Here is a 27,327-nt window from a genome sequence, read left to right on the forward strand (position 1 = left end):
ACTGTACACACGGCAGATTTTCGCCCGATAATTGGCCGATGCCGATTATCGGGCGATAAAAATCTGACGTGTGTACGTAGCTTTAGAAGGGGATGATCAACAGTCATGACTGTACTTGACGAGGTGGTCCTTTTATACAGATAATTATACAAGGGGTGGTCTTTAGTTACATACAGCCATTTAAGTTTTAGCCATATATAGTGTTATTCGATACATTGTAAGGTATACAAGGCATACATTGTATTTCAAAGATTTTGCAATTTCCGACATCTGTTTACATTTAAACTGTAAAGACAAAAAAAAGGAAGTACAACTTCCTTACAGGAACATATATGGCTCAAGCTAGATTAGCTATATTAACCCTTCAATCCCCTCAAGTCATGAACATGACTTATTTCTTTCTATCATAGAGAGGTAAATAGCATATTTTTGTCCAGGATCTGTGGGCTTTGGACACATAGCGCGGAATGTTTGTATAAGGGAAGTAATACATTGGATACAACAACATAAAATAATCAAGGAAGCAATTATAATTACAGTACTGATAAATAATGTTCTTAACCAACTCAAATCTGGCAGCCAGCTCAATAACCAGTCCCAGCAGGAGGATGAACCAACATTCTTCTTTGATATTATTAGCAATTTCATGTAATGCTTGAATATGGGACTGGATTGATTTGGAGTGGTCAGATAAATTAAAACAACACATTCCTTTAAAATCCTGACACCCTACATTATGTTTAAGTAACAAATAATCTACAGCAAATCTAGTTTCTAGCACCGCTCCTCTTACTCCTTGTAGATCTAAAAGCATGTTTGATAAGGCGATAGAAGTATGATTCAGAGATTTGGCCAGGTCACATGCAATAGAATTTATAGTACGAGTATCTCTCGAATGGCCTAGTCTTAATAAAGATCAGTTCCAAACCAAATTAATGGAGAAAGATGTGGCTGGCTGTTTTGAAGTGTTAAGACCTATAGAAGCCCATTACCAAACTCAGGATAGGAATTGTCCCTTGAATCAGCCCAATAGGGGAGGTTTATCAGGGCGGGGAAGGGGTAGAGGTTCATATTCTAGAAGAGGGGGTAATAATAGAAATCGTCCTGCAGGTTGCTTTAATTGTGGTGGGACTGACCATTGGATCAGTCGATGCCCCTACCCACTAAGGCAACATGCCCCAAATGATGCTCAAAGTCCCCAACCATATCCACAAGCTCAGAGCTGAGATCTTCCTCCACCACAGCCACAGCCCTAGAATAATACCCCTCGCTTCCCTGTAGCCTGCAGACATCATAATAAAGATGCCCGGGGGACAGTATCCCAGCATTCACTCTCATCGCAAACCACTATAAAGAGTCACCCCTGATTGTGTTAAAAATAGAGGGACGTCCTCTGCCTTTTCTTGTAGATTCTGGTGCTACTAGTAGCACTTTATGTGAGGATTATTATAGTGGTCCAAGAGAGAATGCTGAGCCCTCTGTGGGAATTAATGGGATACTTACAAGATCTTATAAAACTCCTCCTCTCTCGATCCAAAATCCATACAATCACCAGTCAATGTTCACACACCGTTTCAGGATCATTCCAAATTGTCCTGTGAATTTATTAGGGAGAGATTTGTTCTATTGAGGTTGCAGTTGGGGATTAGTAAGACGGGACACCTACATGTCACATCCTCAGTCATGCCCATCCATGTACCAAATGGTAATCGTTTTTTATATTTAGAATGCCAACCACAGGATCCGCTACTTGATCAGGTTCCTCCTGAGGTTTGGGCAAATACTGACCAAGATGTTGGTCTAATCTCTTGTACACTATATAAGGTAATGCTTAAGCCCGGCACTGCACCTGTCTACAATAAACAATACCCACTTTCCCCAGAAAAAGAAAAGGGAATTGAGCCTATGGTGATGGAATTCCTAGGGGCAGGGGTTATTGAGGAAACTATCTCCTCCTATGTTACACCTATTAACCCAGTGACAAAGGCTGACACTACCTATAGGTTTGTTTGTCTGTTGATAATTATTAATCATTGTGTTTTCTTGCCAGCCTGGCTTATTACTACTTGGATCTATCATCCAGAGGAGATAAGTTTCTTATGCAGTACACCGAATAATCAGTCAGTATCTAAAAGAGCTCAGGAGCAAGATCCTTTTGTTCCCGGCCCCTTTCATTCTGAACAGAATAGTATAGTCAGGATGGCAAATGCCCTAAATGTTAGCTCATTGTGACTTGAAGACCTACAAAGCCCACAGGACCTTATAAAAACATGTGTTGTAGCTGTGCCTACACCCGATGAATCCCTCCTTGAAGTCTGGTTGATGACTAAAAATACACAATCTTTTATTCCCTTGTATGACTTCTGTGGGGAATGTCAGAAATTAGGATATAGCAGGGATAATATTAGAATAACTACTATTAATGTGTGACTACAGCAGAGACCTGTTTTACCTTTTCTCAGGATATGACCTTATATTGTGATGATAGAGACATAAAAAGAGGATTACCTAAGAATCAATATTCTAATATCAAGGGGGATGTTGGTTCATCCTCCTGCTGGGACTGGTTATTGAGCTGGCTGCCAGATTTGAGTTGGTTAAGAACATTATTTATCAGTATTGTAATTATAATTGCTTCCTTGATTATTTTATGTTGTTGTATCCAATGTATCCCTTCCCTTATACCAGGGGTCTGCAACCTGCGGCTCCGGAGCCGCATGCGGCTCTTCAGCCTCCTTGTTGTGGCTCCCTTCGGCTGCCGCGGGGAGATCTCTGATGGGGGATCCCCTTCCTCCCAAGACACTGCGGAGGAGGGGGATTCCCTATCCGGTGTTCTAATGAAAAAAATCTACCAGTGAAATAAATCTACCACGGGGCGTGTACAAATGGGTGTGTACAATGACATCCTCCTCCTTTGAACCCCAATTCCTCTGGAATGGGGAGATGTACAAAACCAAAAATGTAGGTGCAAGTGGGGGACACCTGTGACTAACACCCCCTAAAATTTAATTGTTAGGCTATCATCAGAACATAAAGAACTCTGCCCATCAAAAAAATCTACCGTTACACATTGCTGGAGGCACCTGAACCCCAATTTCTCCGGAACAGGACGGGGGTTCAGGTGAACAAAATTGGAGGTGCAACTGGGGGACACCTGTGGCTAACACCTCCTAAAAACTCCACCCATCAAAAAACCCCTACCCTGTTACACATTGTTGGAGGCTTCTAGCACCTAAACCCCAATTTATCTGGAAACGGGGTTACAGGTGAAAAAAATTTGAGGTGCAAGTACGGGACACCTGTGGCTAACACCTCCTAAAAATTCATAAAAACTCTGCCTATCAAAAAAATCTACCCTGTTACACATTGCTGGAAGCATCTAGCATCTGAACCCCAATTTCTCTGGAACGGGGGGGAGGCGGTACAGGTGACCAAAATAGAGGTGCAAATGAGGGACACCTGTGGCTAACACCCCTTAAAATTTCATCGCTAAGGCATCGTCAGAACATAAAGAACTGCCCATCAAAAAAATCTACCCTGTTACGTTAGAAGCCTCCAGCTATGTAACAGGGTGATACGTTAGAAGCTGGAGGCTTCTAGGGGCATAGTTCAGTGTTTAATTTATTTCAAAGTAGGCCTACACATGCACACTTGTTGTAACAGGTAAAATTAAAAAAATATTAAAACTTTTAAAAGTTTATAAACTGTGTTATGTTTTGCAGCTCCAGACTATTTTTCTTTAGTGGAAGAGGAGGCAAAATGGCTCTTTTGATAGTAAAGGTTGCTGACCCCTGCCTTATACAAACATTCTGCGCTATGTGTCCAAAGCCCACGGATCCTGGACAAAAATATGCTATTTACCTCTCTATGTTAGAAAGAAATAAGTCATGTTCATGACTTAAGAGGGCACTGAAGGGTTAAATAAGGATTGTATAGCTAAATTAATTTGAACCATATATGTGTATAAGAGTTGTATTTCTATCTACTCAGCAACCAGATGGTGAAAATTCTTTGGAATACCAAGTATGCCTTGTATGCCTTGCAATGTATCAAGTAACAGTATATATGGCCAAAACTAGCTGTATGTAAATAATACAACCCCTCGTATACCTATGTGTATAAAAAGACCACCTTGTCAAATGAAGATCAGAGAATATTCCTAAGACCATACTGTGTGTGTGTGTGTGTTATTGGGATATCTCTCCAGACTGTCTCTGTGGGTGAAGAAGTCAGGGTGTATTCGTGGAACTAGAAGTAGAAGCAGATCCTTTCACCCCCCCCCCACCATTGTTTCCAACAAAGCACGCTGCAACTCATGGAAAAATTGTGAGTACTGCAACATGTGTGCTCTGCACCACTATGCACGATAACATGTTTGTTAATGGGACTCTTGCTGTGGAGGTAAGTTCTGCTTATCATTTTTGCTCTCCCAAAGCTAACGTTCTCCCTAAGCTTGCCCACAGGTTTGGGGACAGCGTGGGCTGCATATGAAGGTATGAGATGGGGTGGGAGGATTATTTTCAGGTGACAGGTAAACAAATGAGCACTGTACACACTGTGCCTGTTCTGTTCTATGGAGAGGGAAGCGGAGAAGACAAGTAAGTGGCACCCGCTGTGCTCTCCCCTATTGATATGCATAGTATAGGGCCTGATGGTTATTCATTGACCCACCAGGATGGATCAATAACCAACAATGGGTGACCATTCAGATTTTTAGTATGAACTGACTTTGGTAGAACTGGGGTGGTATGGACTGCGTATGGTAGTACGGGGGTGGTATGGGCTGCGTATGGTAGTACGGGGGTGGTATTGGCCGCATATGATAATACCGGGTGGTATAGGATGTGTATGGTAGTACAGGGGTAGAATGGACTGGCTATGGTAGAACAGGGGTGGTATGGATTTGCAGATGATAGTTCTGGGGCATTATGGGCTGCAGACAGTAGTACTTATGGGCTGAGTCTGGTAGTAATATGGGGGTGGATGTATTGTCGATAGTAATACAGGAGAATTTTCTTGCCCCAGGCATTCGTTCTGCAGTCAATGGATTCTTCCACATGTCCACCAATGCCATACACTCAGCTGCACTTATCCCTCCAATGATGTAAACATCCCATGATGCCTTGCGTTCCAAGATGTACAGGTTGGCATGCTGTGCCCAGAGGCATCCAGTGGTGACAAACACTGATCCCATCTCGGGGGCTTCTCAGAAAGTGTTGTCATCTTAGGATGGGAGGTCCACAAATTAGCAGCAACCCTAGAAAAACAATAAAAGAAAGTCATTCCTATGATATCTATAGAGTAGGCATTGCTCAGGGCAGTGTAGGGAGGACATAATAATGAGCCCACATTAATGATTCCCATGATGCAATGTGCTCTGGGTAGCTTGGCGGTGCTCGGGTCCATCATGGAAGACAATGGAAGGAGCTGACGTTGGTGCTAATGGGAGCCGGATCACTGTCAGAGTAGATGCAGCATTTGTGATCAACCTTGTCCACCTTATATCATGGTGGCGGACTGTAAGCCAGCATGAAAACGACACCAACCGCATGGGGCGGGTAAGGGACTGGTCACCATGGAGATATTAAGCGGTCGCATGCTTCTGGCCCGGTGGACAGGAAATGACAGCACAATAGTGTTTTACAAGACACTTTGCAGAAGGAATTTATTTTTAATCCAGCTTTAATTCCCACAGAAAATAATGGAAGCCACAGACAGCCAGGCAACAATTTCAAAAATAAAATTTCCAACTATTCCCCTCAGCTCAAACTCCAGGATATGACAGTATAAATGCTGCCTTTGTCACTATGCTTTGTTCAGAATACACACATTTCAAACAAGCAGCTATTGCTGCAAACATCTCAATCCAGAAAGAGAACTGCAATAGGACTTCAACTGTGGGATTGTGGGTATTGCAGTGTGTTGCTAGGGTAATGGGGCGGGATGACAGCTGGTTCTAGGACTGGTTTCCAGTGAACAGGTGTGGGGGATTGTGGGATTTGTAGTCTCTTTGGACACAGACTGCAGACAGTGGTAACTGACTGAAGACAATCTATGTCTGCTCCGCAGCTAGCAGTAGAAGATGCAGCGAGTAATGTGATCTGTGTATGTAATACAGAGCGGGAGAGGGAAGAGAGCTGCCTGCCTGTCACAGCACTGACCGAGACCAGAACAATTAAAGTGCATGGGTGGTGTCATTCCTACACTGTCCTGTAGGCGGCGTGGGTTTCCAAGAGGGGTGAGTAGGCATAGTAGAGGGGCAGTATGGGCTGTGTGGGGTATGGTGGGGGTGAAGGTATAGATGGTAGTACCAGGATAATGTGGGCTGTGTACCAAAGAATGATGGCATTAATGGTTGTGTATTGTAGTACAAGGGGCATTACCGGCTCCATATGGTAGTAGGGAGGGATTATGTGGTGTGTATGGCGTTACGGGTGTAGTATTGGCAACCTTTGGTGGTACTGGTTGGTATGGACTGTGTTGTGGTACGGGGGCATTTTGGGCTGCATATGGTAGTAGGGAGGGATTTTAGGTTGTGTATGGGGGGTAGTATGGGCAGCGTATGGTAGTTCAGGGGCATTATTGGTTGTGTATGCTATAACAGGGTCAGTATTGATTTGCAGATAGTAGTACTGTGGCATTTTGGGTTGTGTATGGTAGGACGGGGTTAGTATGGGCTATGTATGGTGGTGCAGGGGCATTATGGGCTGTGTATGGTGGTAGGGGGGCGTATCCAGTAAAAGATGAATGAGAGTTGTACACACAGTGCAGAGTCTGTTCTTTGGGAAGGGCAAGCTAGCGGCACCCCCCAGGTCTCTTCTCTATTGATATGCATAGCAGTCAGTCCTGATTGGTCTTTCATTGAGCAGCCAGGTTGAATCAATGAATGACATTGGATAACTGTGGTATGCATGTCAGATTTTTAGAATGGGCCATGGATGGTAGTTCAGGGGCATTATTTGCTGTGTATGCTATACCAGGGTCAGTATGGGTTTGCAGATGGTAGTACTGTAGCATTATGGGTTGTGTAAGGTAGTAAAGGGTAAGTATGACCTACACATGGTAGGATGGGGTCAGTATTGGGGGTGTGTGTGCTGACTTAGGTAGTACAGGGGAATTTTCTTGCCCCAGGTATTCGTTCTGCAGTTCATTCCAATGCATTCTATAGAGGTGAATGGGAGAGGTGTCTCTGACTTCTAATAAAATGACCTACCTGATTGAAATGTCCGACATCCAGTTCCTAAATCCTGCTGGTGATCCTAAACACCTTCCTGCCTGGTACCCTAACTTAATTCTCCTACTTAGTGCCCTTCATGTGGCTAACATCAACCCCATTGCCTGGTCCCATAGCAGAAGCTAACCTACTGAGCACATAACCCCCAACACCAAGGCTATAAACACATCCAAACTCTGTCACAGGAAATTATCTTTAGAAATCTTTTCCAGTGACATATGAACGAATGTAATTTTTACACATGGTGGCCATTCTGTTCCGTGGCGTGGAGGAGCTAGCAGCACCCTGATGTGCTCTCCTCTACGGATCACCAGGATGAATCAATGAGCGATGTTGGTCCTGTGCTGTTACGTCTCCATATTTTTCCATCTTTTTGACACGTTACCCGATCTGGTGCTGCGTAGGCACAACATGGGATGATGGATGATGGAAAAAAGTATTAATTTAAATGAGAATGCCAACCATATGGATAAGAATGTTTTGTTTTTCTTTTTTTGTTGGAGGAAGCAAGCACAGCCAGTCTCATATAACCCATAAGGTAATGTCTCTTTGGCCTGGGGAGAAAATTTACAAGAACAAAGATGACGACGTGTTTGATTTATTAAATTTCCATATTGATAAATCTAGCAGTAATGATATGAATTATAGGAGGTATCTAGTTCAAAGCAATGTAATGAGATCAATTAATATATATTTTTGTTTTCTAATCAAACCTGGATAACCACAAGTCAAAACAGGAACCTGTAGGTTCTCTATAATTCCAAGTATAGGTGACAAACAGGTCCCGGATATTGTATTAACATATATGTACATTTAAGGTGTGTAACTCATATGCTTGCACTTCTGCAGAATGTTTCGAGCTGACTATATAATCAAGTGTTGTGTTAATAAACTTCAGACAATTCTTTTATACCACATACTTTGTGTGCCTGTTTCTTTAAGAGTTGTCTCCAGGCGCGCTTGAGATGAAGGTGAACTAGTGACCAGACCAGGGTGTATCTGCCCAGAAAACAGACTATTCCTAGCACCTAGCATTTATTATAGGCTTATAAATGTTATTGAATAACACAGTGTATTTTATGGTAACTTTTATTCTACACTCTACACTCCACACTCAACTCTACACGTTAATCCACTAACTGGTTTTTTACATGTATTGTGTGATTTTATAATGTTTATAGGTAAAGTGTAATGCGTTATTTATTTTATTGGTATTTGTTTATCTGACCTTAAAAGTCCCCACAAAATTTGACTTCCCTTGGAAAACCACACTGTGTTTTCTATTGTACCATATTTTGGGATGTGGTCAGGGTAAATTTATGTCCTGAAGGGTACTAATGCTATGTATTCTCCTCCTACATATAAAGTAACTGACACCAGTCAATGCCACCAAAAGAACTGAATGAGCACCCAAGCACATGCACAGGACTTACGTCATCCTGGCCCGGCCAATAAAGATGACTGGGGACAGGCGAGTAAACCCTGGGTTTAATTCCACTTTATTATATTTATATTGAGCCAACGTACACATCATATTTACAAATTATAATGAACAGCAATGTGATTCCCCACCCACACCGTCTATACCTCGTATCCTCTAAAGCTGTCCAGACTCTGCACCCTTGGCCAGTTTTACGTGGGAGTCTATAGCCATTTCGATTGGCTATATCTCCTTTCCTGAGGGCCAATGGAGCCTCCAACATCAAGAATAAAACAGAACTTCTAATCCATTCATGTGCTTGCCAAAGCACAAAAAAGACAATTATTGTACTTCTTGTTACTTGCAAATTTTGGCCACGTATTGCCAGCATACTCAGATTTATGAAGCCTACAACTACTAGATACTCTAAAATAGCATGCCTTGTCACTTGTTTTACCAAAGTTATTGAAAGTTTCTTCAACTTTGAAAAGGACAACACAATGACTACAACAGCCTTTTTTAACTGGTATACCCCAAAGCAATCTCTAAAATAATTTTTAGATTTCTGGAATGATTTGTACATTGGTAGTTGGTAGGATAAGGGTCCCTCCTTACACTGGTGGTAATGCCACGCTTGCATATAGGTAAATCAGTCATTGGTGTCCTGAATCTGGCTCTACCAAGTGATATTGGCCTTTGGACAATCTTTGGTGTGCTTTATCTGGACCCACCAAGTAATATTGACTCTTGGACGATCAATGGTCTCCTTTTTGCTGGTTCAGTTAAGTGATATTGGTCCTTAGACAATCATTGGTGTCCTGCATTTGGTTCCACCTAGTAGTATTGACTCTTGGGCAATCATTTGTGTCCTGAAGCTGGCTCTACCAAGTGGCATTGGCCCTAGAACTAAGTAGGTAACATACAATGGGAGGTCAATTAATCCCAACATAAGAAACCCCTAGCAACATGTAGAGGAACACTGGTTGAAAATGGCTGTTCTACACTGTTGTTGCATGTGCTCCCATCACATAGAGCATTTAACATCTACAGATCATTCCTAAGGTTGTCTACTTTTTTTTCTGCAGATTTTAAGAACAAATTAGATCTAGAACAAGAACTGGCTTTGTAGTGAAAGTACCTAAGGTAATATGCTCACGACTGCAAACTCAACAGCCACAAGACAAAGGCATCGGTGATTTTCTACATGTCAAAAGATTTGAAACAAAATGAACTTGTCAATAGAAATACCTGAATGTGTAATGAGTGATTGTAAGGTCAAAGTTGATGTGCCACAATTTAAAGTCTATTTGTTCAGTCAAGCGGGGACATCCAATGCATCCATTAGAAGGTGACCTGAAGATCTGTGAGATCAATAAAATAGAATTAAACAACAGTAGAAGGCCTGATTCTGAGAATTCAGACAAAAATGTAAAAAGACAGAAAAAAAGGTCTTCAAAAAAATCAGACAGAAGCCTCGGTGACAGTGAGGAGCCAGCCAAGGAGGTTGTTGAAGAGAAGCAATGCTATACATGTTCCCTGTGCTGGAAGACCTTCAAACAATCCGGTCATTACAGAAGACACCAAAACCTCCACGCTGGAAAGAAAAGCTTCAAATGTACAGAGTGCGAGAAGAGCTTCAGAGATAACTGGGATCTGGATACGCACAAGAGGAGTCATACAGGAGAAAAGCCTTTTAAATGTTCTGAGTGCTCAAAAACATTTTTCACGAAGTCCCACCTTAGAGCCCATGAGAGAGCTCACACGGGTGTAAAGCCCTATGCTTGCCCTGTTTGTAATCAGAGATTTGTTCATTTATCCTGGTTGAAGCAACACCAACAAATTCACATTGGTGAGAAGCTGCACAAGTGCCCCGAGTGTCCAAAAAGTTTCTTTCGAAAGACTTATCTAAATAGGCATATAAGAATCCACACTGGGGAGAAACCCTTCAGGTGTGAGAAATGTGGGAAACGGTTCACCAGGCAGTATAGACTGGCTAAGCACATCAAAGTTCATGATAAAAAGGAAAGTCCAACCGAGGAAACTGAATATTCTGGTACAACCGATGACTCAGATGATTGGTGAAATGGAAAAGTCCGATCCCAGGAGTCTTTAAATCTAATTTTACATTATCTTAAAACAGTCAGCTGGAGGTTGGCCCCTCTAAAGCACCTGAAATCATTGAAAGTGTTAATTTTTCTGATATTTGCCAGATATATTCCTATTCCTGTTTTTTATACTACTGTTCATGTGTCATAATATAAATCTATTTTGAGGAAACCACTGCAGACATACCACAACCCTTTTATTCCTGTTCTTTTACTGGAACATTCCATATATTCCACGGACTACAAGATAATTATTTTTAATCATATACTTCTGTCACATCTTGTATCTCATGTCCTGATTAACCACAAGGGTATTATGTTTATTCTGATTGGTTAAGAACCTCATATCATGCAGTCTGCACGCATTGATTTGTGTATATAAGTTTACCTTTGTGACAATAAACTTTGAGAGCTTGAAACCATCACCTGTGTGCTGAGTTTTACTCTCCCAGTGCTGCAGACAGCGCCTAGCACTATAGAGGGTATTGGACCAGGATCAGGCAACAGAACTTACTGCTAACAAATTGGGGCCTCATCTGGGATACTCGCACAAGACCATTGGGTAAGTGGAAATGGGATTGGGTAAGTGGAAATGGGATTGGGTAAGTGGAAATAATTTTCTACCTCTACCCTGCCCTGTGTCACTCTTGAGTATTCCAAAGAACCCAGTGTTAGTTACAAAGAGTGCAGGGGTAGCACCCCCTTGGAATTAAAAGAAATGGAGGACCAGGTTATCTGAGTTACTTAAAGGGAAATACATCACTAGGTTATTGTGCACAAAGGGAGCTAGTCTCTGTCTGTCTGATTATAAAAGTACCTATCGCTTTCTGTTTATCCTGCATTGCTGTAATTGTTTAATATTTTCATCATGGGGAACTCCCAAGGTAGGGGGAGAGACCTTTGAAGTAAATATTTTATGAAAACCATCAAATATCGTGGTAAAGCCAGCCTTAGTGTCCCCTCACAATGTTCCCGGGGAAACACCAGATGACCAGATGTCTATCGGCGACCTGGAGATTACTAATCCTTTTACTTCTTGCACATGCAGTAAACAGAAGAGAATCACACAAAACACTTGGGTTGGGTTAACAGCCTGTGCCTATTGCAGATGTTTTTGCAAGTCAAGGATATTCTCACTTTATTGTGATGGTGTAGTCCTTTTCAAATGCACCTGATTCCAAAAAAAATAAAAAGTTGCCATGTCCATAGGAATATTTTATATATGTTCGTGTCTAAATATTATTATTATTATTATTATTAAACATATGAAAAAATCTTTGTGGTTTTGGTTAAAGAAGACAATGGATTGTAATATTTTCCTCTCCCAGAAGTTGCAACAGGACATAATTAGGAATCTCCAAAGGTTAGAATGTTTTTGCTAGTTTTTCAGGAACAAGTATCACTTTAAAGACCTTTTTGGCACAGCTACAGCCGAGTTCAGTTCCTTTTTTTTTTTTTTTTTAAAACATGCATGATGGGAAAAAAAAAAAAAAGCTACAGTACTATTGGTGTGGAGAGTGACTTCAGTCTTGTTTCTCTTGAATCGTTACACCTTCTTGAGTGTTGGAGCCGCTTCAAGGTCATGGATCTGATCATTGGAAGTTTTCTGCAGTTTTATCGCCACTCCCAGTTTGTTCTGTAGTGACCTATGACTACGTACACACGTCACATGATTTTCATCTTTTCAGGGCTGCTATCGGCCGAGAATCTTTTTATGTTTTATGAAAGATGCTTTCCAACAACAATTAATAAATGTGTGTACGTGGACTATGTAGCACCTAAAGACCAATAAGAGCTTCTTCAGTGTATTTGGAACCCAACCAAACATGTCTAAATTGTTTAAATTAGCTCAAACAAAGTGAGTATTGGAAGGAGGCGAACAATGCGGTAGTGATTTTAATTCTTTTTAAAAGTTGGTCAATGTTCTCGCTCCCATTTATTTCATATAGTATAAATACTTGAAATGACTTGCAAGGCCTGAATGAAAAAATGGCAAAGTCTACTGGAAGACTGGAACTCTTGTGTTAAACTTGGCACTGACAAAAAAATAAAGATAATGTCTGATTTTTAGCAGCCTAGGAAACGCTGACTACTGACTCTTTTAAAATAAATAAATATTGTATAAGTTCACATTTTGGCATATTATTAAATATAAAAACCACAGGCCAATAATCTTTGGATATGTCACATATAAATAAATAGAACAGCACCTAGTACAGATACATGTTGCACACTACTAGGGACTACTTTATGTCCCAAATGGACTCCATTTACAGCCACACTCCGATAGCCAACTACAAATTTGAGATGGATTAAAGCAGAATGGGGCCTTAAGCAAGATAGCAGCTTTTGCCCATTTCCATTCCTTTCACTTAACAATAAGGCTTGTGGAAGATGCAGGGAAGCCATCCATATAAGATATACTGGTATGGCTCCATAGAATACCAAATACCTTCAAGTCCACTGAAAGGATTTGCTTCTATTTCTAGTTCCTCGAATGCACCCTGACTTCTCCTTCACCCACAGAGATAGACATCTGGAGAGATATCCCAATATCACACACGCACACAGTATGGTCTTAGGAATATTCCCTGATCTTTATTTTGACAAAACGTTTTTTTATTCATACAGGAAGACAGAAGGCGTAGTTCACATATGCAGTTATGCTGAGTAGGTAAAAACAACTCCTTATCTAGTAAAAGCTGATGCATACACATTTTTCCTTTAGTATAGCAGATGTTCAGCATCCTGGTATTCATTCAAAGTATATAACTTGTTCTATTTAACCCTTCAAACCCCTCTTAAGTCATGAACATGACTTATCTTCTTTCTATCATAGAGAGGTAAATAGCATATTTTTGTCCAGGATCCGTGGGCTTTGGACACATAGCGCAGAATGTTTGTATAAGGGAAGGGATACATTGGATACAACAACATAAAATAATCAAGGAAGCAATTATAATTACAATACTGATAAATGTTCTTAACCAACACTAATCTTGCAAGCCAGCTCAATAACCAGTCCCGCCAGGAGGATGAACCAACACTCTTTTTGATATTGGCAATTTCATGTAACGCTTGAATATGGGGCTGAATTGATCTGGAATGGTCAGATAAATTAAAGCAACACATTCCTTTAAAATCCTGACACCCTACATTATGTTTAAGTAACAAATAATGCACAGAAATCTAGTTTCTAGCCCTGCTCCTCTTACTCCTTGTAGATCTAAAAGCATGTTTGATAAGGCGGTAGAAGTATGATTCAGAGATTTGGCCAGGTCACATGCAATAGAATTTATAGTACGAGTAATATATATAGTCAGTCCAGGCACTCCCAATATAGAGGCCCCCAAACTTGTATATTCTGCACGGCTGAGAAGGGGTGGAGTAGAGTCACAATTTTCTAATAAAGTCTTGGTAACCGATCTGTAAGCTCTCCTGATAGGGGGTCGACTGGGAAGGGCCAAAGTCAGCCTGGATAATGCACAGGGACCTCCAATAACATTGGCAGGAATATACCTGTGCTGTTACCACATGACAAAAACCATCCCTTAGGGAGCATTATATTACAGATAAAACTGGGAGTCACAATGGTCTCTTTACAACTCATGGAATTGTCCAGGGAGCTAACAATCCTACTATTCTTTTTACAGGTGTCATTAATATAATCATATACACTATTCTTAGGTAATCCTCTTTTTATGTCTCTATTATCACAATGTTAAGTCATATCCTGAGAAAAGGCAAAACAGGTCTCTGCTGCAGTCACATTAATAGTAATTATTCTAATATTATCCCTGCTATTTCCTAATTTCTGACATTCCCCACAGAAGTCTTACAAGGGAATAAGATTGTGTATTTTTAGCCGTCGACCAGACTTCAAGGAGGGATTCATCTTCAGCCTGTGGCCAGGCACTTTTCAGGGAGACTTCTGAGTTCCCCTCTTTGTTCGGGGATTTCACACCCACTTCACCCTCTTTGTCCTTTTTCGACGCTGGAGAAAATGCCTCCGGGACCCTTTTCACTCTGCTAGCGTGAATCCAGATTGGAGCCTTTTCTGTGAGAATCGCTGTTCTGGTGATTGCTGGTGTCCTTTTGCCAGACGCTGGACTATCACCACGTCTCCTGGTTGGAAGGTTCCTGTGGAGAGAAAGGAGAGGGACGAGCAACATCTTTTTCAACTTGATCTAAAGTTTCTACAGTTTCCTCACATATTCTGCCTGTACTACTTCTAGATCACCTTTTTCTATCACGGGGGCCTTTGGACCCCAAGGGGTGGGGAAGGGTCTTCCCATTAGGACCTCAAATGATGAGTAGCCAGTATTCTTATTAGGCTGCATCCTAATTTCTGCTAGAGCTACAGGCAAAAACTTTTTCCAATTAGTGAACATGCCTCCGGTAGTTTTCCTTATTTTAATTGTTCTATTCATCCTTTCTACTACCCCAGAATTCTGAGGGTGGTAAGAGAGGTGGAACTTCCAGTCAAACCTAAGGGCTTTGGAAAGCACCTTACATACCCTGAAAAGCTGGGCTATTGTCTGAGTTAATCTGAACAGGACATCCCCATCTGGGGATGATCTCTTGTAACAAAATCTTTACCACAATTTGTGTGGTTTCATTGGTAGTAGGTAAAACCTTCGGCCATCTAGAGAACATTTCACAAGGGCATACTCCTGCTTTCTTCCTGTCTGTGGAATATGGGTAAAGTCAATTTGTAAGTGAGTGCATGGCGAAGTTGGGTAATTCAGATGCTGATGTTGGGCCTTCTTTGCGTTATTTGGGTTGTTTCTGAGACATATAATACATCCTGAAACATAGGATTGTACCTTTGATCTAAGACTTGGTATAAAATATCTCTCCTAATGAGGTCAGTGGTTGCCACAGTAATCAACTCACACAGTCTGCCTGGCAGGTCTCCCGAGTAGAACTACAAATGAGGAGATCGTCCACATATTGTAGAAGGACAGAACCATGAGGGGCAGTCCAAGGGCGCAATGTACCTTGGAGGACAATGGCGTAGACTGCCGGGGAGTCTACATAACCCTGAGGCATTCTACACCAAGTATACTGGCGATGTTTAAATGTAAAGGCAAAGAGTGGCCGTGTCTCCTTGTCAACTGGGACAAAAAATAACTTCTTTAAATCAATAACAGAGAAAAACTCTGCATGGGCAGGAATAGCTGATAGCAGAGATGGCACGTCTGGAACCACAGGGGCTATGGGTATGATCTGAGCATTTACTCCTCTAAGATCCTGGACAAACCTAAAGGTATTGTCAGCCTTTCTCACTGGGTTGATAGGTGTATTATAGGGGGAGATAGTTTCTTCAATAACCCCTGTCCCTAGGAATTCCATCAACATAAGCTCGATTCCCTTTTCTTTTTCTGGGGAAAGTGGGTATTGTTTAATGTAGACAGGTGCAGTGCCGGGCTTAAGCATTACCTTATATAGTGTACAAGAGATTAGGCCAACATCTTGGTCAGTATTTGTCCAAACCTCAGGAGGCACCTGATCAAGTAGCGGATCCTGTGGTTTGCATACCCAATATAAAAAACAATTACCGTTTAGTACATGGATGGGCATGACTGAGGCTGTGACATGTAGGTGTCCCGTTTTACTAATCCCCAACTGCAACCTCAATAGAACAGACAAATCTCTCCCTAATAAATTCACAGGACAATTTGGAATGATCCTGAAACGGTGTGTGAACATTGACTGGTGATTGTATGGATTTTGGATCGAGAGAGGAGGGGTTTTATAAGGTCTTGTAAGTATCCCATTAATTCCCACAGAGGGCTCAGCATTCTCTCTTGGACCACTATAATAATCCTCACATAAAGTGCTACAAGTAGCACCAGAATCTACAGGAAAAGTGAGAGGACGTCCCTCTATGTTTAACACAATCAGTTACTCCTAAACATAACCCCTTAACCATGTCCATCTGAAAGGTGCCATTAGCCCCTTCCCGAGGGAATGGATTTACACTCTTCATCCCCTCTATCTATTCTGTCATATTATTCACCCAAGGAGTAACTAAAAAATAGACAGTCCCACAGACCAGGGCTACATAATCCTTACATGTTTCTCCTACATATGGAGGGGGTAGAGAGACCTTTCCTTGTATTGCACCCATTTCTTGTAACTTAATTGAGACGGAAGCAGAGCTGAACTCTTCCCAGGACTGGCTGTACTGAACCGTAAAGGCTCCGAAAATTCCTTTCAACTGGGTACAGAGGACTTATGTCTTTGCTCAACTTCCTTCTCAACTGCCTGTTAGTATTATCCCTTAAAACCGTCACTTGCGTTCACCAGTTTCTGGGTCAGCGGGTTTCCCCTCGCCAGAGTGGTGGGGCATCTTACGGTTCTCCAGGACACACACAATAAAGTTAGCACAGTTTTTACAATATCATTTACTGGTTACCTTCAGCACAAAATGAAATTACCTAATACTTCATAACATCATAACATAAAAGAGAGCATAAGAAAGCGACAGATAAGAAGCTGTAGAAATTGGCTGACAAGAGAAACCAGGGTGAAGGCAATAGGTAAATTCTTCCCTAAAGAATTCCTCTATTTATACTTGGCCAATAGTCTATTTAATTCTGGGGACTTCCTAAATAAGTCCACAGTTTAAAGTCTATCTTCCCTAAAGATAGATATTTTCCCTTTCAGTCTACCTTAAGTGGATTCAGGATAGAAGCAACAGACAGTCTCGGAAAGGATCGGAATTCCCCTAAGCCTCAAGGCAGGGACTTTCCGTACCTACCGAATTCCTGTGTGCTCTAATCCCGGAAACCGAGCCCCCAGCTGAAAGGATCTGCTTCTACTTCTAGTTCCTCGAATGCACCCTGACTTCTCCTTTACCCACAGAGACAGACGTCTGGAGAGATATCCCAATAACACACACGCACAGTATGGTTTTAGGAATATTCTCTATTCTTTATTAGGACAAAACCGTTTTTTATACATACAGGATACACGAAAACAAAAGGCGTAGTTTACATTCGCAGTTATGCTGAGTAGGTAAAAACAACTCCTTATCTAGTAAAAGCTGATGCAGACACCATTTTCCTTTAGTGTAACAGATGTTCAGCATCCTGGTATTCATACAAATAATATAACTTGTTCTATTTAACCCTTCATGCACCATATTGGTATGACAGGAGAGAGAACCAGGAGGGAAGGCAGAGAACCAGGAGGGATATAAAAAGAAACATGAGTTAGAAAAAGAATTGAAGAGGGGCCCACTGCTGAAGCCCCCTCCTCCCTATTTTGGAAATATCCCGCAGATATATCCATCCCTTTCAATAGATGACTTAGATTTACTGGCTGGATATACTGCTACCAACAGCCAACCACCTACAGCTCCACAGCTACCGCCGCCACCTCCGCAGTTGCCCCAACCCATGCCTGATCAGAGTGGCCAGGATCCGGCCCCTTAGATCAAAAAGGTCTTTTCCCAAACCTGAAAATACAATTCCCGATGGGGAAAGTGACCCTGAGGAACAGTTCCCTTTTATGACTGTAGGGGACACCTTGTTAAAGGAACCTATTGAAGTAGAGTAAGAAGTAAGATCGTTGAGCACTGCCCTAAACCCTCTTCATCTTCATCTGGGACATTTCATTATTTGAAGAGAGCTTGTAAAGGGAGGTGTCTGACACAGGAGGATATGCGCCTTATAATGGATAGGATAGTGGGGCAAATTTCCCCCTGGGATTGAAGTAAGGTCCCCTCCATAAGCACTATAGAGCCCCCAAATATGCCTGCTGGAAATTATAAATTAAATACTGAGGCGGGCATAGACACAATGTGGGAAGAAATTAAGCGTGAAATGGAGAGGTGTTTTCAGACTAGGTCCTCATTGCCTACCGCTGTAGCCTGTAAACAAAAATCAGGAGAGTCTGGTATAGACTTCTGGAAGAGGTTTAATGAAGTTTGGACTCTGGAAGCAGGAATGAGTATTCAGGATAATATGCTTTCTATGCTCATTCAGACTTTCCTTACCAATCTAAAGCCACATCTCCAGCTTAATGTTAAGCAAATGATCCCCGAATGGCCTAGTCTTAATAAACATCAATTCCAAAACAAGTTAATGGAGAAAGATGCGGCTGCCTGTTTTGAAGTGTTAAGACCTAAAGAAGCCCATTACCAAACTCAGGATAGGAATTGTCCCTTGAATCAGCCCACTAGAGGAGGATTAGGGGATTAGAGAAGGAAGGGGAAGGGGCAGAGGAAGGGGTAGAGGTTCATATTCTGGAAGAGGGGGTAATAATAGAAAACGTCCGGCAGGTTGCTTTTATTGTCGAAAGACTGACCATTGGATCAGTCGATGCCCCTACCCACTTAGGGAAAATGCCCCAAATGATGCTCAAGGTCCCCAACCATATCCACAAGCTCAGATTCAAAATCTTCCCTCACCACAGCCACAGCCCCAGAATAATACCCCTCGCTTCCCTGTAGCCTGGGGACAGCAGACATTACAATGAAGATGCCCGGGGGATAGTATCCCGGCATTCACTCTCATCACGAACCACTATAAGGAATCACCACGGATAGTGTTAAATATAGAGGGACGTCCGCTCCCTTTTCTTGTAGATTCTGGTGCTACCAGTAGTACTTTATGTGAGGATTATTATAGTGGTCCAAGAGAGAATGCTGAGCCCTCTGTGGGAATTAACAGGATACTCACAAGATCTTATAAAACCCCTTCTCTCTCTATCCAGCATCCTCATAACCACCAATCACTGTTTATGCATCGATTTAGAGTTATCCCAAATTGTCCAGCGCATCTATTAGGGAGAGATTTGTTTGTTCTATTGAAGATACAGTTAGGGATCAGTTACGTCTTCAGTCATGCCCATCTATGTACCAAACGATAATTGCTTTCTATATGTAGAATGCCAACCACAGGATCCGCTACTTGACCAGGTTCCTCCTGAGGTTTGGGCAAATACTGACTAAGATGTTGGCCTAATCTCTTGTACACTATATAAGGTAATGCTTAAGCCCGGCACTGCACCTGGAAAGGGCATTCCCAAGAAAAGGGAATTGAGCCTATGTTGATGGAATGCCTAGGGGCAGGGGTTATTGAGGAAACTATCTCCCCTATTATACACCAATCAACCCAGTGAGAAAGGCTGACAATACCTTTAGGTTTGTCCAGGATCAGGATGCTCAGATCATACCCATAGCCCCTGTGGTTCCAGACGTGCCATCTCTGCTATCAGCCATGCCTGCCCATGCAGAGTTTTTTTCTCTGTTATTGATTTAAAGAATGCATTTCTTTTCTGTCCCAGTTGACAAGGAGACACGGCCACTTTTTGCCTTCACGTTTAAACATCGCCAGTATACCTGGTGTAGAATGCCTCATGGTTATGTAGATTCCCCTGTAGTCTACTCTATTGTTCTCCAAGCTACACTGCGCCCTTGGACTCCCCCTCATGGTTCTGTCCTTCTACAATGTGTGGAAGATCTCCTCATATGTAGTTCTACTCGGGAGGCCTGCCAGGCAGACTGTTAGTTTATTACTGTGGTTATGTGAATGTGGACACAAGGTGTCAAAATTACAATGGTGTACAGAAAGTGTTGATTATTTGGGTTTTGTTCTCAGTAAAGGTGAAAGGAAAATCAGCCATGCCAGAACTACTGCTGTACTGGGTCTGCCCCACGGTGCTCGGGTCCATCATGGAAGACAATGGAAGGAGCTGACGTTGGTGCTAATGGGAGCCGGATCACTGTCAGAGTAGATGCAGCATTTGTGATCGACCTTGTCCACCTTATATCATGGTGGCGGACTGTAAACCAGCATGAAAACGACACCAACCGCATGGGGAGGGTAAGGGACTGGTCACCATGGAGATATTAAGCGGTCGCATGCTTCTGGCCCGTTGGACAAGAAATGAAAGCACAATAGTGTTTTACAAGACACTTTGCAGAAGGAATTTATTTTTAATCCAGCTTTAATTTCTGCAGAAAATATTGGAAGCCAGAGACAGCCAGGCAACAATTACTTCAAAAATAAAATTTCCAACTATTCCCCTCAGCTCAAACTCCAGGATATGACAGTATAAATGCTGCCTTTGTCACTAAGCTTTGTTCAGGATACACACATTCCAAACAAGCAGCTATTGCTGCAAACGTCTCAAACCAGAAAGAGAACTGCAATAGGACTTCAACTCCCAGAATGCATTGCGGGTAAATCCCGACCTTAATGTTTACATAGCCGCTAAGGATTGTGGGAATTGCAGTGTGTTGCTAGGGTAAGGGGGCGGGATGACAGCCGGTTCTAGGACTGGTTTTCAGTGATCAGGTGCGGGGGATTGTGGGATTTGTAGTCTCTTTGGACACAGACTGCAGACAGTGGTAACTGACTGAGCACAATCCGTGTCTGCTCAGCTGCTAGCAGTAGAAGATGCAGCGAGTAATGTGATCTGTGTATGTAATACAGAGCGGGAGAGGGAAGAGATCTGCCTGCCTGTCACAGCACTGACCGAGACCAGAACAATTAAAGTGCATGGGTGGTGTTATTCCTACACTGTCCTGTAGGCGGCGTGGGTTTCCAAGAGGGGTGAGTAGGCCTAGTAGAGGGGCAGTATGGGCTGTGTGTGGTATGGGTGGGGTATGGTAGCACAGTATGGTGGGGGTGTAGGTTTAGATGGTAGTACCAGGATGGTGTGGGCTGTGTACCAAAGAATAATGGCATTATTGGCTGTGTATTGTAGTACAGGGGGCATTGTGGGCTGCATATGGTAATTGGGAGGCATTATAGGTTGTGTATGGGGGTAGTTCAGGGGCAATATGGGCTGTGTATGCTATAACAGGGTCAGTATGGGTTTGCAGATGGTAGTACTGTGGCATTATGGGTTGTGTAAGGTAGTAAAGGGCAAGTATGACCTACACATGGTAGGATGGGGTCAGTATTGGGGGTGTGTGTGTTGACTTGGCTAGTACAGGGGAATTTTCTGCCCCGGGTATTCGTTCTGCAGTTCATATTAATGCATTCTATAGAGTTGAATGGGAGAGGTGTCTCTGACTTCTAATAAACTGACCTACCTGATTGAAATGTCCGACATCCAGTTCCTAAATCCTGCTGGTGAGCCTAAACACCTTCCTGCCCGGTGCCCTAACTTAATTCTCCTACTTAGTGCCCTTCATGTGGCTAACATCAACCCCATTGCCTGGTCCTTTAGCAGAAGCTAACCTACTGAGCACATAACCCCCAACACTAAGGTTTGGGGATCAAGTGATCCCGCACAGCTCCCGGAAGTTGGCACTTGCACTGTAGTATCAGTTCCTAAAGAACCAGCAGATTTGACGGTGAGCGGTATTGTTCTGCTCACTGCCGTCCCCCATTCATTCTCTATGGGGCTGCTGCAGGTTGAACTACTTGTAGCGTCTCACTAAAGGCAGTGGATTACTGACACAAGGAAGCAGTATCCACACCGCAACCTCATTGCCAGTCAGGTCATAGCCTTTATAGTGCATTCCAACTTTTCATTCTCAATAGACTCCCTAAAGCAGTGTTTCTCTACCTTTTTAATGTGGGGGAGCCCTTGAAAAATGATCTTCAAGGAACCCCTTCAATATTTACTCTATCCACAACTCACAGTACATTAGTGTGGTGGTCAGTAGGTACAATGCCTCTATGGCTGGCCAATAGGAAAAAAAAACACCCTTACAGATAGCAAAAAAATGTTTGGAGTCAAGTAGGAGTGGTAACTGACCTGAAAGTCACAAATTGCTTCCTCGATCGGGCTGGAACTTCCCTCGATCCGGTCCCAGGCCATCCTGGAAATTCTCATTGTCCCGGCACGCAGTAAGCATGGGGCACTGCCATCTTCATTCTTCTTGCTATATCCCAAATCTTTAGAAATTTATCATGTGTATTTTGTGTAATAAAAGTTAGTTTCTCATAATATTATTATTTTTCTGGATTACTATTTTTAAATTGAGAGAGGATGTTTTCCAAGTGCTTGCAATAGTCATTTTCGTAGCACAAAATATGAAGTTTATCAGTTTTTATCAGTTTATGTTTGGAATAGATTTATTTATAATGCTTTGGGTGCCTTTGGTTCAATATTTATTTTTTATTATAATATGGATGAGTTTATAGACTCTAATCCATAGTTTTGTTACTCTTGAACAAGACCGCCAAATGTGAGTCATAGTTTCTTCTTCATTACATTTTCTGAAACATTTTACACCATGTTTTTGATTTGAAGAACCTTGAGTCTATTCGTGGGGGTGAATGTTTTCACTGTGGAGACCCTCAGTTTCCTCTCTTGCTGAGTTGATTTGAGCCACAGTAGGAGTTCAATTATTTTATCAATTTTGATGGGCACCCTTTGTTAGGTTATTTCTTTGTTATTTCTTAGGTTGCTTTTTTTTCTTTTACATATTTTTTTCAATTTAGTGGTTTGGAGAAAGGCATAGCAGTATATATTCATACAAGATGTTCAAGGCTACAGACACTAACTCTCCTATGACGATTATGATGCCTCACAAGTGAGTCTTGAATTTTTTTTTGAGAACATTAGTAGGATCGTTTCAAAACCTTGTGTAATGGTTAGTAAAATGTTCCATATTTTTTCAGCTGCTAAATGTATTAAAAGATGGAAATAGGAGGACAATAAATGTTGCACCCAAAGATTGTTTATGAATATGTAAATAGATATGTATATATAGGTAAGTGTGCGGGGATATATGTATATAGTACACTTTAGGAGATATCCTAATAGTTAGACTGTATCTCAGTAGCATGAAACAATACAGGAATACAGTACAGGAATATTATGTTTAAACATGAAACCTGTTTTATTTTGATCTGGCCATAGATCCTAGGACTTCACAGAAGTAACAGATGATTAAACCGATCACCAGTAGGGCCTTCAAGGGGCAATCAATCCTTTAAGCCTGAGTCAGCAAAATATGGAGGCATAATTGAACAGATGGGTTGGGTTGATGGCCCATCCAGATCTTTTAGTGACAACTAAAATTAGATGACCCCGTGCCTGGCTTTACCAGCAGCTGCCCATATCAACTTATCTAGGAGGCCTAGTAAATTCCTGAAGTTACAGTAACCAATAGTCATCTTACAGATCACATCCAGTTACCAATCCAAAAGCCTCAAGGATACCTAATGGGAATAAACTATGTAAAAAGGGAACTGTGAGAATTTGGCTGTCTCTTGCTTGCTGGCTCTCTGTCTCGTTAGGTAAGCTAAGTTATGGAGTCCTCTTCGGAAGGAAGTAGGCTCCTGAGGTACCCATTAACTGAGGGTTAAATAGAACAAGTCATATTATTTGTATGAATAACAGTATGCTGAACATCTATTACACTAAAGGTAAAATGTGCCTGCATCAGCTTTATTTCCATGTAAGCAGTTGTTTTTGCTTACAAAGCATAACTGCATATGTAAACTACGCCTGCTTTCCTGTATCCTGTATGTATAAAAAAACGTTTTGTCAAAATAAAAATTAGAGAATATTCCTAAAACCATACTGCTGCGCGTGTGTGTTATTGGGATATCTCTCCAGACGTCTGTCTCTGTGGGTGGAGTAGAAGTCGGGGTGCATTCGAGGAACTAGAAGTAGAAGCAGATCCTTTCATTAACCTCTTAGCAGGTAGCTATAAGAAGTTCCTTTGTGTAGATATCAAATAATATTTCTATGTACTTTGTTTCACCTTGTTTTCTTAATTAAACTGTTTGAGTGACTAGCTATCATTTGTGCATGAACCTTCTTTTATTGAATATCTATATGCATTGATAGGGGATATAATTTCCATATTTATGCAGATACATATTCCTAAATTAACATAAAGGCTCTTCTCCCTTATATAGGGTGAATGCACTTATGTCATTTTTTTTATTTATTATATTTTTTCTCAACACTGGGTAAATAAATTTTAATAACTTGATTACAGAAAAAACACAAAGAAAGGGAAAGATAAAGAAAGAAAAGAGAAAAGGGGGTAGGGAATGAAAGAAGGGAGAAAGAGGAGAAAAAAGTATTGTTTTTTTTTTTGGTATTTGAAAATCTACAAACTGATGGATCCCAGGGGAGCACCACTAATATAATATATTTATCTAATTGATGTAAATAAATCAATATGGAGGAAGCAAGCACAGCCAGTCTCATATAACCCATAAGGTAATGTCTCTTTGGCCTGGGGAGAAAATTTACAAGAACAAACAAATGATGACCTGTTTGATTTATTAAATTTCCATATTGATAAATCTAGCAGTAATGATATGAATTATTGGAGATAGCCAGTTCAAAGCAATGTAATGAGATTAAATATTATATATTTTTTCTTATCTAATGAAACATGGATAACCACAAGTCAAAACAGGAACCTGTAGGTTCTCTAAATTCCAAGTATAGGTGACAAACAGGTCCCGGATATTGTATTAACATATATGTACATTTATGTTGTGTAACTCATATGCTTGCACTTCTGCAGAATGTTTCGAGCTGACTATATAATCAAGTGTTGTGTTAATAAACTTCAGACACTTCTTTTATACCACATACTTTGTGTGCGTATTTGTTTAAGAGTTGTCTCCAGGTGCGCTTGAGATGAAGGTGAACTAGTGACCAGACCAGGGTGTATCTGCCCAGAAAACAGACTATTCCTTTCAAGCACCTAGCATTTATTATAAGCTTATTAATGTTATTGAATAACACATTGTATTTTATAGTAACCTTTCATCTACGCATTAAAATCTCTCTTTCTCTCGATAGATTTCTCTCTCTCTCTCTCTCCCGATAGATCTTTCTCTCTCTCTCTCTCTCTCTCTCGATAGATCTCTATAGCTTGACCAAATATTCTAGAAATTAATTGCTATTTATAGATCCCCTCTTCCTGAGGAAGCTGACATAGACTCTGTGCAACACGTTGAAGTTTTTGGAACACCTCATTTGGAGACGTTTCCACTGGGAGATCCACTAAGTGTTTGGTTTTTTACATGTATTGTGTGATTTTATAGATAAAGTGTAATGCGTTATTTATTTTATTGGTATTTTTTTATCTGACCTTAAAAGTCCCCACAAAATTTGACTTCCCTTGGAAAACCACACTGTGCTTTCTATTGTACCATATTTTGGGATGTGGTCAGGGTAAATTTATGTCCTGAAGGGTACTAATGCTATGTATTCTCCTCCTACATATAAAGGAACTGACACCAGTCAATGCCACCAAAAGAACTGAATGAGCACCCAAGCACATGCGCGGGACTTACATCATCCTGGCCCGGCCAATAAAGATGACTGGGGACAGGTGAGTAAACCCTGGGTTTAGTTCCACTTTATTATATTTATATTGAGCCAACATACACATCATATTTACAGATTATAACGAACGTCTTAGCAATGTGATCCGCACCCACACTGTCCATACTCTGCACCCTTGGCCAGTTTTACGTGGGAGTCTATAGCCATTTCGATTGGCTATATCTCCTTTCCTGAGGGCCAATGGAGCCTCCAACATCAATCATGATAAAAAGGAAAGTCCAACCGAGGAAACTGAATATTCTGGTACAACCGATGACTCAGATGATTGGTGAAATGGAAAAGTCCGATCCCAGGAGTCTTTAAATCTAATTTTACATTATCCTAAAACAGTCAGCTGGAGGTTGACCCCTCTAAAGCACCTGACATACCACAACCCTTTTATTCCTGTTCTTTAACTGGAACATTCCAATTGTTCCACGGACTACAAGATAATTATTTTTAATAATCATATACTTCTGTCACATCTTGTATCTCATGTCTTGATTGACCACAATGGTATTGTTTATGTTCTGATTGGTTAAGAACCTCATATCATGCTGTCTGCACGCATTGATTTGTGTATATAAGTTTACCTTTGTGACAATAAACTTTGAGAGCTTGAAACCATCACCTGTGTGCCGAGTTTTACTCTCCCAGTGCTGCAGACAGCGCCTAGCACCATAGAGGGTATTGGACCAGGATCAGGCAACAGAACTTACTGCTAACAAATTGGGGCCTCATCTGGGATACTCGCACAAGACCAGGATTGGGTAAGTGGAAATAATTTTCTACCTCTCCCCTACCCTGTGTCACTCTTGAGTATTCCAAAGAACCCAGTGTTAGCTCCGTGTTAGCTACAAAGAGTGCAGCGGTAGCACCCCCTTGGAATTAAAAGAAATGGAAGACCAGGTTCTCTGAGTGACATAAAGGTAAAATACATTGTGCACAAAGGGAGCTAGTCTCTGTCTGATTATAAAAGTACCTATCCCTTTCTGTTTATCCTACATTGCTGTTTTCTGTAATTGTTTAATATTTTCATCATGGGTAGGGGTAACTCCCAAGGTAGGGGGAGGGAGCTTTGTAGTAAATATTTTATGAAAACCATCAAATACCGTGGTAAAGCTAATTCCAAACCAGCCTTAGAGTCCCCTCACAATGTTCCCGGGGAAACATTATAAAAAAACATGCATAATGCAATGCAAACATGCATTGTTTCTCTTGATTGGTTACACCTTCTTCAGTGTTGGATGGAGACGCTTCAAGGTCATGGATCTGATCATCTAAAGTTTGCTGCA

At 41.4% G+C, this 27,327-nt stretch overlaps 2 long non-coding RNA genes across 3 annotated transcripts in view; both read left to right on the top strand.

The window, feature by feature from the left end:
* LOC140344454 (uncharacterized) overlaps positions 1-11,182 on the top strand; it is a 15,714-nt gene extending 4,532 nt beyond the window's left edge. The window contains exon 2 of the long non-coding RNA XR_011923565.1: positions 9,740-11,182. This is a non-coding gene — a long non-coding RNA (uncharacterized lncRNA). The remainder of the gene's footprint in view (positions 1-9,739) is intronic.
* A 9,255-nt stretch (positions 11,183-20,437) lies between these two features.
* On the top strand, positions 20,438-26,246 carry LOC140344453 (uncharacterized). Of its 2 annotated transcripts, XR_011923564.1 has the most exons (4): positions 20,438-21,327; positions 23,173-24,382; positions 24,819-24,910; positions 25,615-26,246. It is a non-coding gene; the product is annotated as an uncharacterized lncRNA (long non-coding RNA). The 2 variants fall into 2 exon arrangements; XR_011923563.1 differs by lacking the exon at positions 24,819-24,910 and having other exon boundaries at positions 21,050-21,327; positions 23,173-23,264; positions 25,936-26,246.
* Positions 26,247-27,327: the final 1,081 nt, after the last annotated feature.

Source organism: Pyxicephalus adspersus, chromosome Z, assembly GCF_032062135.1.
Source record: "Pyxicephalus adspersus chromosome Z, UCB_Pads_2.0, whole genome shotgun sequence".
NCBI lineage: Eukaryota > Metazoa > Chordata > Amphibia > Anura > Pyxicephalidae > Pyxicephalus > Pyxicephalus adspersus.